Source organism: Phragmites australis, chromosome 13 (genome assembly GCF_958298935.1).
Source record: "Phragmites australis chromosome 13, lpPhrAust1.1, whole genome shotgun sequence".
In the NCBI taxonomy this organism is placed as follows: domain Eukaryota; kingdom Viridiplantae; phylum Streptophyta; class Magnoliopsida; order Poales; family Poaceae; genus Phragmites; species Phragmites australis.
In genome coordinates, this window is record NC_084933.1 from 757,032 (window position 1) to 771,654 (window position 14,623).

At 37.4% G+C, this 14,623-nt stretch overlaps 1 pseudogene; it reads left to right on the forward strand.

Annotated features, from left to right (window-relative positions):
- The first annotated feature begins 1,248 nt into the window (after nt 1-1,248).
- Nucleotides 1,249-8,695, forward strand: LOC133888317 (meiosis-specific protein PAIR2-like; annotated as a pseudogene).
- The last annotated feature ends 5,928 nt before the right edge of the window (nt 8,696-14,623 follow it).

A 14,623-nucleotide genomic window follows, 5' to 3' on the forward strand; every position in this document is an offset into this window, starting at 1 on the left:
ATTAGTAGAAATATTGTCTTTAATTAATCTGCTATGTTGCCTAATGCTCCTGTTCAGAGTTAGCAGAGTTCTAGCATGCAGGTGAAGCATTTTATTAATGCAGAAAGTACACTAAATATTTATATCCAAGATACACATATTGCTGAAAATATATTTATTGATCATGATTCGTCTAGTGTTCTACCTTCTTCTCTCGTTGTGCAGTCTACACAATATTCTATTGTAGTAGACAGGCTTAGACGACAAATTAATCCACCCAAGAGGTTAATTGAGGAGTGTAATATTGTTGTCCATGCTTTGAGTTGTGCAGAAGAAGTTGAAGGTAATGCAGAACCTTCTAATTATAATGAGCCTATTACTTCTTTTGATTGTAATAATTGGATGATTGTAATGCAAAATGAAATTGAGTCACTTGAAAAAAATGATACTTGGGATTTAGTAAAATTGCTAAAAGAAAAGAAGTCTGTTTATTGCAAGTGGATTTTTAAAAGAAAGAAAGGTATTCCTCCTAATGAAGCATCAAGATATAAAGAAAAGTTGGTTACTAAAGGTTATAGCCAGATTTTAGGTATTGATTATAATGATGTCTTCTCTTCTGTTATGAAGCATATTTCTATTCGCATTTTACTCAATATTGTTGCTATGTGTGATTATAAATTTGAGCAATTAGATGTTAAAACTGTATTTTTACATATAAATGGCGCCCGGTGGCGGCGACTTCATCGAAGCCGATCGACATGCATGCATCTAGCACCTACCGTCCCGTTACTGCATCGCCATTGCATGATGCATCCAAGGTGTTTGACGGAATACTGATTAGCTGAATCTAAGTGGCTGCAGGTGGCCGGCCCTGTGCCCAGGTCGAGGTCGAGGTGCTGCTGATGACCTCCTGTGCCCCTCGTCCAGGCCATGCCATCAGATATCCAAATTAACTCAAGTGTACGTGCGTGCGAATTCAACGAATAAGAAAAAAAGCAAAAGGACCTCTCGTCCAATACTTATCTCTTTCTGTGGCCTTGACATTTCTTGTCAATTTTAAGAGCATTGCTGGTTTTGCTCGATTTAGATAACTCTTGCTTGCCTTCTCCCATACCTATTTGGCGTTTGCTTTTGCAATCAGTTGATTAGCGATTTGAATGTATGATGCTATTATTCGCAAGTGCATAATTCTCCAGATCATTCACTGTTTTGTCGTGTATAAATCTTTTTTTATATAGCAGTTTTGTTACTTTGATTAAACAGACAAGGAATTTGCTTGGGGTTGCCATATACAGCATCAGCTACACCAGAGGGTTATTTCTTAAGAAGTACTTCAGCAAAAAGTCTATACCAGCACCAGGTCAGAATTAAACCGAATTCCAATATCCAAAACCTAAAGTTGCTGTGAAGATTATGGCCTCAAGTGCCCTTTTAATACTGCAGGGATGAACATTAAGAAGCTAATGCCAATGGATTATCATTCAAGGAGACTGATTGATTGGATAGAGAAAGGTGTAGAATTTCCTGAGCTCATTCGCTGTTTTATGATTACTAGATGTCTCCTTTGTTTGTTTCTGCAATGCGAAGCTTTGAAAATTACTTGTTCTAACTGTACATCAACAAAATATATATTATTAATATAATGATATTGAAGTACTTTTGATGAAAAATCTGCTACATTATGTTCTAGAACACATCTGTTTTGGAAAAGAGGTAGTATGAGTGAAACTCAATTTTTCTAATTGTTTATTTGATTAACTTTTGGAATCAAATTTTTAGGTTTCTATGACGCATTAAAAAATAAATACGTCAAGACCCTTCTCTTTTGTATCAGCGAGAAGGAGGAAGGCCCGATGATTGAGGAGTATGCCTGTGAGTTTCACCTAGTGGAATCTGGCTAACCTGTAGCATAATAAGTTGGATAAGGGATCATGTTCACATATTTTCGTATTCTATGTCTCAATGTTTCCCTGCAGTCGCATTCAGCTACTCCAGGATCACCAACGATGTGAATGTTGAAATCAAGATGTGCTGCATGAGGAGCAAAGAAAACAGCACTACATTCAAGTTAAATTCTGCAGAACTCGCTCCTGATCAGATGAGGTGCTTTCTTACCAGATGCGGATTTTTTGCCTTGAATTTTCAGTCTTCTTACCAAAGTAGTGTTGCATTCAAACTTTTATGACTTGAAAGAAGTTGGCAGCACAAACTTTGGACTCAAAAACCATTCAGTGTCATGTTTTTCTCCATGTAAGAGCACGCTAATATTGTTAGGTAAATAGGTTTAAGTAACGTTCTGTTGGCCATTATGAAAGTATGCAGGTTTTTAGAAACATGAACGGATTTATCCTTATCAGTTCAACTTTCTTTGAAAACTTCCATAAAAAAAGTCCTTCGGAAACTGGGACTCTAATCCCTTATTAATTTTCTTGTCGTGGCTTACAAAACTGTAGTATTGAAGGTTTGAGGTTTTCATCCTTGTAGAATGGTTCTGTCATACATCCTGCAGATCACTTCATAGTTTGCTAGTTGTTCGTCCAGAAATGCCTGTTAAGTTGGAAAGTAACCATTGTTACCTATGATGGTCATATCCTGACACAGCTATGTTTGTCTTTTAGGAGCTCTGCTTGTGAGATGATCGAAAAGCTTGTTTCATTTACTAAGACCTCGGACCAAATTTCAGAAGAGGTTATTTTCTGATATTTGTAATTCGATTACAAAATTACAATAGATTGTTCTGAGCTGATGCTATGGTTTGTTTGTGTTCAGCAGGCCATTCTAATGAAGCTTATATACGATGATGATATCACAGTGAGTAAAACCTTTTGTTCTGCTTATTTATTTCACCATATTGAGACTTGGAGCTGCCACTGTAGAAATTCCTCTCCCTTGACTCTCAAGAAATAAAGACATAAATTATCATGTTCCATATATCACTTAGTTGGTAGAAGCCAACACATTTTCTTACCCGTGTGGTAGCTTGAGGATTACGAGCCTCCTTTTTTCAAGTGCCATGCTGAAAATGAGGATAACAAGAAAGCCTTGAGGATGGAAATGGGAAAAATCAACAGGAAGCATCACGTATTAGTTTTCAAGGTAAAGGAGATGGAGCCAGGACTTTGACATGGTTTATAAGTGAAGATGTTGTTTCTCATAGTTCTTTTTTTGCAGGCCAAGAGTGTCTTTTGAGCCGCATGATGACCATGCTAATAGCGGAGATGATGGGATGAGCCTGTATATTGAGGCTGACCAAGATGATCACTCTTCTGACACTGAGGTAAAGATCAAACAGATCGAGACCAGTTTTGATAGCTCCTCAATTTGCACCCTCGTGTGTAAATTGATTACCATATATTATTATAATTATATCAGGGTCAACCATCTGAAGTGGATCATTACGTTCCTGCTCCAAATGGTAACACTTTTTGAATGATGCAGTGTTACATTTGCTGTTTTTGGAGCTCATAAAATTAATTTGACAGATGGAAATCATAAAAGACAAGATACTGGTATAGTCTCAGAAGGTATATTTGGTTCATGGAGCTTCATTTGTCAATGCGTACCTCTACTCTTTCCATAGTGTGCCAGTCTATATCAGTTTACTTATCTTTTCCAGATGTGTTGGACCATTCTCTTTCCTCAAGTTTCCCTACATATTTTCTTTTCTAACTTGAATTGCATATGCATTTCCCCCCTCAAGTTGTCGCTACACATTTTTGCTCTTCTGACTTCCTATATCTGTTAATCTGTACATGATACTCAAGATGCTGCTCGTGAAGAAGAGATAACAGCCCAAGTAAGAGGATGGGTATGCTCAAGAGACATTGGAATCATTAACATTTCAGATGTGCTATCTAAGTTCACAGATATATCAATGGTAATTCTTACTGTCTCTTAGTGTATTGCTAGTTTTGGGTGTTAAATTTCTAAGCAAGTGACGAGTGTTTGTAAGCAAACCATGCATTGACACACTAAAAGCTTCATATATGGCCTGTTGTTGACAACCTCGTTGAATATTTTGCAGGAAATTGTTGAAGGTAATGCAGGAAAGAGTCCTACATCCTCATCGTATTGGTTTTATAAAGTTCAGACATTCCTTCGTTGTTCTCATTGAAGTTTTGAATTACTAGACTTATGGCTCCTTTTCAGATATTTTTGAGAGGCTACTTAAAGATGGTGTACTATCCAGGACAAACAAGGATGGTTATACTGTCATCAAGGTCAACCTAATGAACTGATTTGTTTATTGTATGTAATACCGTTCTTTGCTTCCTCAACAAATATTTTTGACTCTTTCAGATTGCTGATTCCAAGATACCCCGTATAAAGAAAGATATCATCATTCAAAATGTGGCACCTTCTGAAGGAACAAAAAGTAACAATGGTGATTTGATATATATGAAGGTGATCATTCTCTTACCCTATACTTGTTTGTGTATGCCACCTGCTGATTAATATTATATTACTATACATGCATCATACCATGCACTCACCATGGTTTATGCGACAATAAACAAACTTCATTCCAAGCTCAATGGTGAAGCCAACAAGAGTACTGTACAGAAGTTAATTAATAAAATGGTGCAGGACGGATACTTGAGTTCAACCGACCGAGGAATGGGTAACTAAACTATACACAGAAAACACGATGTGCCTTGTTAAATTCTAGTCTTTCTTTAGGTAGTCATAGTTCATCTATTGTGTTGTTTACTGGTGAAGTTATCCTCTTGATCAATAGGATTACCCTAGTCCCATTTCTATAAAGATATAGAGTGAAAACTCAAATAATCACTTGATGCTTGGAAATCATTTGCATTATTAGAAGAATTGTTTAACAACCCTTGAGGCAGCATATCAGTTAAACAAAGATTATTCGAAAAGGACTTCAATGTGGATCTTTCGTGTGAAATATACATTCACCTATTCACCTTGGCATGCTTCATGAGTTGCAATTTCATTTGTTGGAGGCTAAAGACTGTTAGGCTGATATTGTCATTTTACAGTGTAACAAAAGTTATATTAATCGCTTAAATCAATTAGAAAAATGATATACAATGCTTCTATGCTAAAGGACTGCAATAGCCATTACCGACATGCTACTATTTATTAAACATATCGTTGTAATCTGTAGGCAAACCTGTCATTCATTCAGTGGCCACTAACAGAAAGCTCACTGAGATTAAAAATATACTAGGCTGCAATGAAAGCGAACAAAAGGTATCATATCATTTACATCTTCTATAAGATAGCCCTATGACTAGCAGCAATTCCTTGTGGCATTGCTCTACCATTCAGTCATGTACTCATGAACAACTCGAACTCTGTTACATTATACAGGTCATTGAAACCAATGCAGTGCATCCTGAGTTTGAGTCAAAAGGCCACATGAATGGTAAGTGGTATCAGTAATCCCATCTCCATGTTAATTTGACAATGGATTTGGCATTGGTTTAGCGATATCTTTCTGCTGTCCATATGCAGGAAAAGTGAAAAGGATGCAGGATGGGGGGCTCTACACCAAGGGTGATCCTGGAGAGCCATTAACACCAAAGGTAAGCAAAAGTATTTGTGAGTTTGTACATATCTAGGTCAGTTTTCAGAAAAAAAAATCGTTTCATCTACTCTTATTTCCTATGAACATACACATATAGACACTGTTTGAGCCTGAAGATGGGTGGTCTCTCCACTCTACGCACACTTAGTCCAGGCTAATTAGACCTGTAATCTTGGGATGTTACTAATACCTTTTATTCTTCATGTATTAGAATACCGTGAGGTTATCACTGGATGGGACCCCTAAAGAGGCACAGGAAAATTACAAGAAGTTCATCAAAAAAGTGAGGCACTGGAATTACAGCAAGGGCATTCGACCAGATGCGAGCCCAGTTCTTGGAAGGAGTAAACATATGTATACGACACCAAAACATGGCACATTGTATGTGGTTGTTACTAATGAATCAGATTCTGTCACTTTTGTGATCCAAGCAAGGTATGGGTGGATGAGAGGATACTGCCTAGATGATGTAGTATACGAGTTACAGCCTGATCAAGGCGATAAATTGTACATGCCACATCGAAAGCACAAAAAGCTGTCTTTCGAAGGGAATCATCACTACATATCTGGCGGGAACACTGGAGGACTGATCATTGGTCTGCGTAAGTTAAGGAAAGCTCTCAAATCTATATTGGAGAGTGGAGGCAACCCAGATCCTGAAGCAATAGCAATCTTCATCCTTTACTTATGTGAAGGGCCAAAGCTGCAGCCAGCTTTTAACAAACTATGCATGTCCTTTGTGGAACCGAGTGTCAGTCGCCTTGAGAACAATGCTCCCTGGATCAATGCTCTCCTTCGGAGCTGGAGCCATTTTAGTGAACTAATAATGCATTGTCTTGACTATGTGCATCGAGGTTTGACACCGCCAGCACTAAGAAACAAGCATGATGTTCCAGAGATGGACTCCATCCAGAAATATCTAGCCAATGTCAGAATTTTTGCACCTCGATGCTTATCGTGAAGGCTTGTTTAGTCACAGACAAGTGGTATGTCCTGATATCTGGGAAGAGAAAGAAATTTATGAAGATGAAGTTGTTAAAATACATGGGATTTATGGCTGGAAGAAAATTTTGAAAGACAAGAAAGACATCCATAAAAGGAAGAAGAAAGCAGGAGATACAGAACAGAGATTGAGATTGGGTCACAGTCATGGGCCTCTCTCACGTAAAACAGAAGTGAGCCCATCTGATTCTATTCATAAAAGAAAAATGAGTACAGGACTCAGTTATCACAAGTTGATTTATGGGGAGCGCCATCTAAAGTATATGCAAGGAATACAAGCATCATACAGCACACAGGTGTGTGAAAATCATGCACTATTCATAGTTGTTTAAATGCTCTGCTTATTCACTTTGTAATCTCTGTTTAAAATCTGAATTGCAGATTGTGCAGCCTCAAGGGCTTACATGTCTTCTAGCAAGTCAGACACTTTCACAACCCGAATGGGTAAACAGCAACATAGCAATGCCCACACGGCCCCTCTGCAACTTCATTACTAAAAGTATTTTTTTGGGTCATGCTCACTAAACAAGTACTTAAAAAAAAGGGATTGTTTATTGCGAATAACATATTAATGCAATTAATACTACAGGCAAAATAGCAGGTGTAACAAGAACAATGCAACAATTCAAATCTGAAAACAACTCTAAAACAAAGTCATATCTGAAGATTAAATAGGTAAAGGTTCAGTGCTAAATTATGCGTTTCTATGGGGCCGAAATTTTTTTTATTATTGTGCTACAATGTTGGTGGCTAATGTCATTTCTTAGTTCAGTAGTTTAAATGCTCTGCTTATTCAATTTGTGATCTCTATTCAAAATTTGAATTTTAGACTGTGCATCCTGAAGGACTTACTCTAAGTATTCTAACAAGTGAGAAGCTTTCACACACCAGATGGGTTAACAACAACATGCCTATGCCCATGAGCCCCATCTGCCGCTTCATGAGTAGAGGTACTTTTTTTTGTCATGCTCACTAAACAAGTACTTACACAAAGAGGGATTGTTCATTGTGAAAAAAATATTAAAGCATTGAATACTGCAGGCAAAATAGCAGGAGTGACAAGAATTACCCAACAATTTAAAAATGAAGACAGTTCTAAAACAAAGTCATATAAGATGATTAATCAGGTAATGGTACGGGGCTGAATTATGTGTTTCTATGGGGCTCAGACTTTTTATTGTTGTGTTCTAGAATGTTAGCGGTTCATGTTATTTCTATATAAGAGAAAAAAAGGATTATAATTGTTTCTCATATATTTTTTTGTTTTTAGATTGCTTAAAGTATATTCTTGTTGTTGAGTAACATGTCATGTGTCCTTCAAGTGCAGATTGGATGTGTTCAAGATTGGCCAAGAACTCCACGCTTGCATAATGCTGAATGCAGTGTTACATTTGCTGTTTTTGGAGCTCATAAAATTAATTTGCAAGATGGAAATCATAAAAGACAAGATACTGGTATAGTCTCAGAAGGTATATTTGGTTCATGGAGCTTCATTTGCCAATGCGTACCTCTACTCTTTCCATAGTGTGCCAGTCTATATCAGTTTACTTATCTTTTCCAGATGTCTTGGACCATTCTGAATTGCATATGTTCTCTTTCCTCGAGTTTCCCTACATATTTTCTTTTCTGACTTGAATTGCATATGCATTTCCCCCCTCAAGTTGTCGCTATACATTTTTGCTCTTCTGACTTCCTATATCTGTTAATCTGTACATGATACTCAAGATGCTACTCGTGAAGAAGAGATAACAACCCAAGTAAGAGGATGGGTATGCTCAAGAGACATTGGAATCGTTAACATTTCAGATGTGTTATCTAAGTTCACAGATGTATCGATGGTAATTCTTATTGTCTCTCAGTGTATTGCTAGTTTTGGGTGTTAAATTTCTAAGCAAGTGACGAGTGTTTGTAAGCAAACCATGCATTGACACACTAAAAGCTTCATATATGGCCTGTTGTTGACAACCTCGTTGAATATTTTGCAGGAAATTGTTGAAGGTAATGCAGGAAAGAGTCCTACGTCCTCATCGTATTGGTTTTATAAAGTTCAAACATTCCTTTTTCGTTCTCATTGAAGTTTTGAATTACTAGACTTATGGCTCCTTTTTAGATATTTTTGAGAGGCTATTTAAAGATGGTGTACTATCCAGGACAAACTAGGATGGTTATACTGTCATCAAGGTCAACCCAATGAACTGATTTGTTTATCGTATGTAATACCGTTCTTTGCTTCCTCAAAAAATATTTTTGACTCCTTCATATTGCTGATTCCAAGATACCCTGTATAAAGAAAGATATCATTATTCAAAATGCGGCACCTGGTGAAGGAACAAAAATTAACAATGGTGATTTGATATATATGAAGGTGATCATTCTCTTACCCTATACTTGTTTGTGTATGCCACCTGCTGATTAATATTATATTACTATACAGGTATCATACCATGCACTCATCATGGTTTATGTGACAATAAACAAACTTCATTCCAAGCTTAATGGTGAAGCCAACATGAGTACTGTCTGAGAATCGCTGAAATTGGGCTCAAGTTCCTAGGTTTGGGCTGCATGCGTGTTCAATCGAATGGATATATAAATCTATTCTGTTTCTCGCTACCTGCTCCTCGATCTAATCTTAATCTATTCATTCATCCTCATAGGTTCACTCGACCGATTTCCATGGAAATTAGTCCTGGTGGATTTGGTTAATTACGTAGTTTGTGCATGCGACTCCCAACTTAATTGTGATCGATTTGGTTGTCGTTGCAAAATAAATAAAATGCCAGAATTAAGTTGGTTTGCTTCAGTTCAGTGGGCAGTGGCCGCGCCGCCACCTTCTCATCTATATCTGTTGGATTATGATCCGAATTCTTGTTGGACCATACAAGGGACGTCTTCGGCCCACGTTTCGGAACAATCCGTATTAGACTCGAGTCGTATGTGTCCACCCCTATAAATATATTATGTAAGATGCAAGGAGAGTTGAGACGCTTATTATAATCTTCTGCATTGTACACATATCTGATATAGTGAAGATCGCTGATTGGCACCCGTGGTTTTTTTCCGCAATAGTATTTCATGTAAAAATTGTGTCTTGTGTTCAATCCTATCGTGCTTATTTTCTTACAAGTGGTATCAGAGCCGGATTGAATCTACACGAGATTACGAGAAAAAAATAGATAGCTTTCTTTTCTTTCAACTGATGACAGAAGTTTCACTGTAGACAGAAAGCCAACGAGTAGACAGAAGTCGGCGAGTAGTCAAATCGTCGATTTTTTTTCCACAGAACTTCCTAGTCCACCCGACAGGTTTCTTCTCTCCTCAATATCGATTTTTTAATCAGCCGTACACAACCAGCCGTGCGGATCACATTGTCTTTTTTTCGATTTTTCTATGTGCACCTGAGGAAAGTTACCAGAAGATTGATTTCTGGTTTGATTGCTGCACGTACACGAAGCGTACCAGGACTTCTTTCAGTTTATTGCTTGGTGCACACAGGCTATACCTGAGGCACTGCAGATTATTTTGTGCTGATTATTCTTCGCGATGACTTCTATGAAATACGATATTCCGCTGCTAGACTGAGATACAAAGTTTTCTCTATGGCAAGTCAAGATGCGAGTTGTTCTTGCGCATACTGATCTGGATAATGTGCTTGATAATTTTAGAAATAAAGATCAAAAGTCTTGGTCTGATGAAGATAAGAGAAATGATCGTAAGATTTTGTCACAAATTAATCTTCATTTATCAAATAATAGTTTGCAGGAGGTTTTGCAGGAGAAAACCACTGCTGCTCTAAGGTTAAAGCTGAAATCAAACTGCATGTCAAAGGATTTGACCAGCAAAATGCATCTGATGATGAAGCTGTTCACGCACAAATTATAAGAAGGTGGTTCTGTGTTGAATCATCTTTCGATCTTTAAGGAGATCATTGCTGACCTACAATCCATGGAGGTAAAATATGATGATGAGGACTTGAGTCTTATTCTTTTGTGCTCATTGCCTAGTTCTTTTGCAAACTTCATAGATTCCATATTATACAGTCATGATACACGACTTTGAAAGAAGTCCATGAGGCCTTGCATGCCAAGGAAAAAATGAAACAGATGGTTTCTACTAATGGCTCAACTTCCAATGGAGAATGTTTGATTGTGCATGACAGGACAAAGGAAAAGAATTCGCATAATAGCCAAAGAGGTAGAAGTTCGAACAGATACAAGGGTCGTTCGAAGTCCATAGGCAAGGAAAAATTCTGCATGTATTGCAAGAAAGATAATCATAATATATCTGAATGTTACAAGTTAAAGAATAAAGAAAATAGGAAAGGTAAATTTAATGAAGAAGGTAAAGCTTCTGTTGCTGCTTCTGATAATAGTTCTGCTGGAGAGACTCTTATTGCTTTTGTTGGATGTGCTAGTAGTGGTGATGAATGGATTATTGAGTCTGCTGCAGCTTTTCATATATGCATACATAGAGATTTGTTCACCACTTATAATTCTGTTCAAGATGCTGGTTCTGTTAGGATGAGTGATGACAACCCACATCTAATTATTGGAATTGGATCAATTATGATAAAGATGTATGATGGCATTGTTAGAACCTTAACAGATCTGAGGCACGTTCCAGGTATGAAAAGAAATCTTATATCTTTGAGTACTCTTGATAATAAAGGGTATGATTGGTCAGGTGGAGATGGTATTTTAAAGGTGAAAAAATATTCTCTTATTGTAATAAAAGGTGATTTAAGGTCTGCCAATTCATATTATCTCTGAGGCACTACAATCACAGGTGATGCTGTTGTAAGTTCACATTCATTATTAGATTCTGATGCTACTATTCTATAGCATATGCGTCTTGGACATATGAGTGAACTTGGTTTGGTAGAATTGAGCAAGAGAGGTCTTCTTGATGGACGTAGCATCGGCAAGCTGAAATTTTGTGAGCATTGTATTTTTGGCAAGCATAAGAGGGTGAAATTCAACACTTCGGTTCATACAATAAAAGCTATTCTTGATTATGTGTATTCTGATTTATATGGACCATCTCGTAGGCCTTCGCTAGGTGGTTCTCGTTATACGTTAACTATTATTGATGATTACTTTAGGAGAGTTTGACCTTATTTCTTAAAGCATAAATTAGAACCATTTAAAGCATTTAAAGAGTGGAAGGTTATGGTTGAAAGTCAAACTGAAAAGAAGGTAAAGAAACTTCGCATTAATAATGGGATGGAATTTTGTTCTGATGAATTTGATTTATTTTGTAAGTCTGAAGGTATTGTGAGGCACTACACTATTCCTGGTACTCCACAACAAAACGGTGTAGCTGAACGTATGAACGGAACTATCATCTCGAGGGTCCGTTGTATGTTGTCTAATGCAGGTATGCATAGGCGTTTTTGGGCTGAAGCCGTTTTCACTGTTTGCTATCTTATTAATCGATCACCAAGAATTACCATTGATAAGAAAACTCTAATTGAGGTATGATCTGGTTCTCCAGCTGATTATTCAGAATTGAGAGTTTTCGGTTGCCTTACTTATACTCACATTGATAATGATAAATTGGAGCCTAGAGCTATTAAATGCATCTTTCTTGGTTATAAATTTGGTGTTAAAGGTTATAAATTATGGAATCCTGCAACACAAAAGGTGGTGATTAGTAGGAATATTGTCTTTAATGAATCTGCTATGTTGCCTAATGCTCCTGTTCAGAGTCAGCAGAGTTCTAGCGTGCAGGTGAAGCATTTTATTAATGCAGAAAGTACACCAAATATTTATATCCAAGATACATCTATTGCTGAAAATATATTTATTGATCATGATTCGTCTAGTGTTCCACCTTCTTCTCTCGTTGTGCAGCCTACACAATATTCTATTATAGTAGACAGGCCTAGACGACAAATTAATCCACTCAAGAGGTTAATTGAGGAGTGTTATATTATTGTCCATGCTTTGAGTTGTGCAGAAGAAGTTAAAGGTAATGCAGAACCTTCTAATTATAATGAGGCTATTACTTCTTCTGATTGTAATAATTGGATGACTGCAATACAAGATGAAATTGAGTCACTTGAAAAGAATGATACTTGGGATTTAGTAAAATTGCCAAAAGAAAAGAAGCTTGTTCATTGCAAGTGGATTTTCAAAAGAAAGGGGGATATTTCTCCTAATGAAACATCAAGGTATAAAGAAAGGTTGGTTACTAAAAGTTATAACCAGATTTTAGTATTGATTATAATAATATCTTCTCTCCTGTTGTGAAGCATATTTCTATTCGCACTTTACTCAATATTATTACTATACGTGAATATAAACTTAAACAATTAGATATTAAAACTGCATTTTTACATATCAATGGTGCGCGGTGGCGGCGACTTCATCGAAGCCGATCGACATGCATGCATCTAGCACCTACCGTCCCGTTACTGCATCGCCATTGCATGATGCATCCAAGGTGTTTGACGGAATACTGATTAGCTGAATCTAAGTGGCTGCAGGTGGCCGGCCCTGTGCCCAGGTCGAGGTCGAGGTGCTGCTGATGACCTCCTGTGCCCCTCGTCCAGGCCATGCCATCAGATATCCAAATTAACTCAAGTGTACGTGCGTGCGAATTCAACGAATAAGAAAAAAAAGCAAAAGGACCTCTCCTCCAATACATATCTCTTTCTGTGCCCTTGACATTTCCTGTCAATTTGAAGAGCATTGCTGGTTTTGCTCGATTTAGATAACTCTTGCTTGCCTTCTCCCATACCTATTTGGCGTTTGCTTTTGCAATCAGTTGATTAGCGATTTGAATGTATGATGCTATTATTCGCAAGTGCATAATTCTCCAGATCATTCACTGTTTTGTCGTGTATAAATCTTTTTTTATATAACAGTTTTGTTACTTTGATTAAACAGACAAGGAATTTGCTTGGGGTTGCCATATACAGCATCAGCTACACCAGAGGGTTATTTCCTAAGAAGTACTTCAGCGAAAAGTCTATACCAGCACTAGGTCAGAATTAAACCGAATTCCAATATCCAAAACCTAAAGTTGCTGCCAAGATTATTGCCTCAAGTGCCCTTTTAATGCTGCAGGGATTATCATTCAAGGAGACTGATTGATTGGATAGAGAAAGGTGTAGAATTTCCTGAGCTCATTCACTGTTTTATGATTACTAGATGTCTCCTTTGTTTGTTTCTGCAATGCAAAGCTTTGAAAATTACTTGTTCTAACTGTACATCAACAAAATATATATTATTAATATAATGATATTGAAGTACTTTTGATGAAAAATCTGCTAATTATATTCTAGAACACATCTGTTTTGGAAAAGAGGTAGTATGAGTGAAACTCAATTTTTCTAATTGTTTATTTGATTAACTTTTGGAATCAAATTTTTAGGTTTCTATGACGCATTAAAAAATAAATACGTCAAGAACCTTCTCTTTTGTATCAGCGAGAAGGAGGAAGGCCCGATGATTGAGGAGTATGTCTGTGAGTTTCACCTAGTGGAATCTGGCTAACCTGTAGCATAATAAGTTGGATAAGGGATCATGTTCACATATTTTCGTACTCTATGTCTCAATATTTCCCTGCAGCCGCATTCAGCTACTCCAGAATCACCAACGATGTGAATGTTGAAACCAAGATGAGCTGCATGAGGAGCAAAAAAAACAGCACTACATTAAGTTAAATTCTGCAGAACTCGCACCTGATCAGATGAGGTGCTTTCTTACCAGATGCGGATTTTTTGCCTTGAATTTTCAGTCTTCTTACCAAAGTAGTGTTGCATTCAGAATGTTATGACTTGAAAGAAGTTAGCAGCACAAACTTTGGTCTCAAAAACCATTCAGTGTCATGTTTTTCTCTATGTAAGAGCACGCTAAAACATTCCTTACAAAAGGACCCGTAGGTCTAAAAGAAAACACTAAAAGATCTTCAAGCGGCAGCAGGACTCCAATCCATCCACAAGTGTTGTCCGAGGGAACACCAGCCTATGACATGGTCTTCAGAGCGACACCTTTCTTCACTTAGAACTCAGCACTATCGTCTGGTAGGTCTTTAAAAGCTTCGCCTTCTGAGCAGCATCCGGAAGTTGGGAGAAGGCAAGCG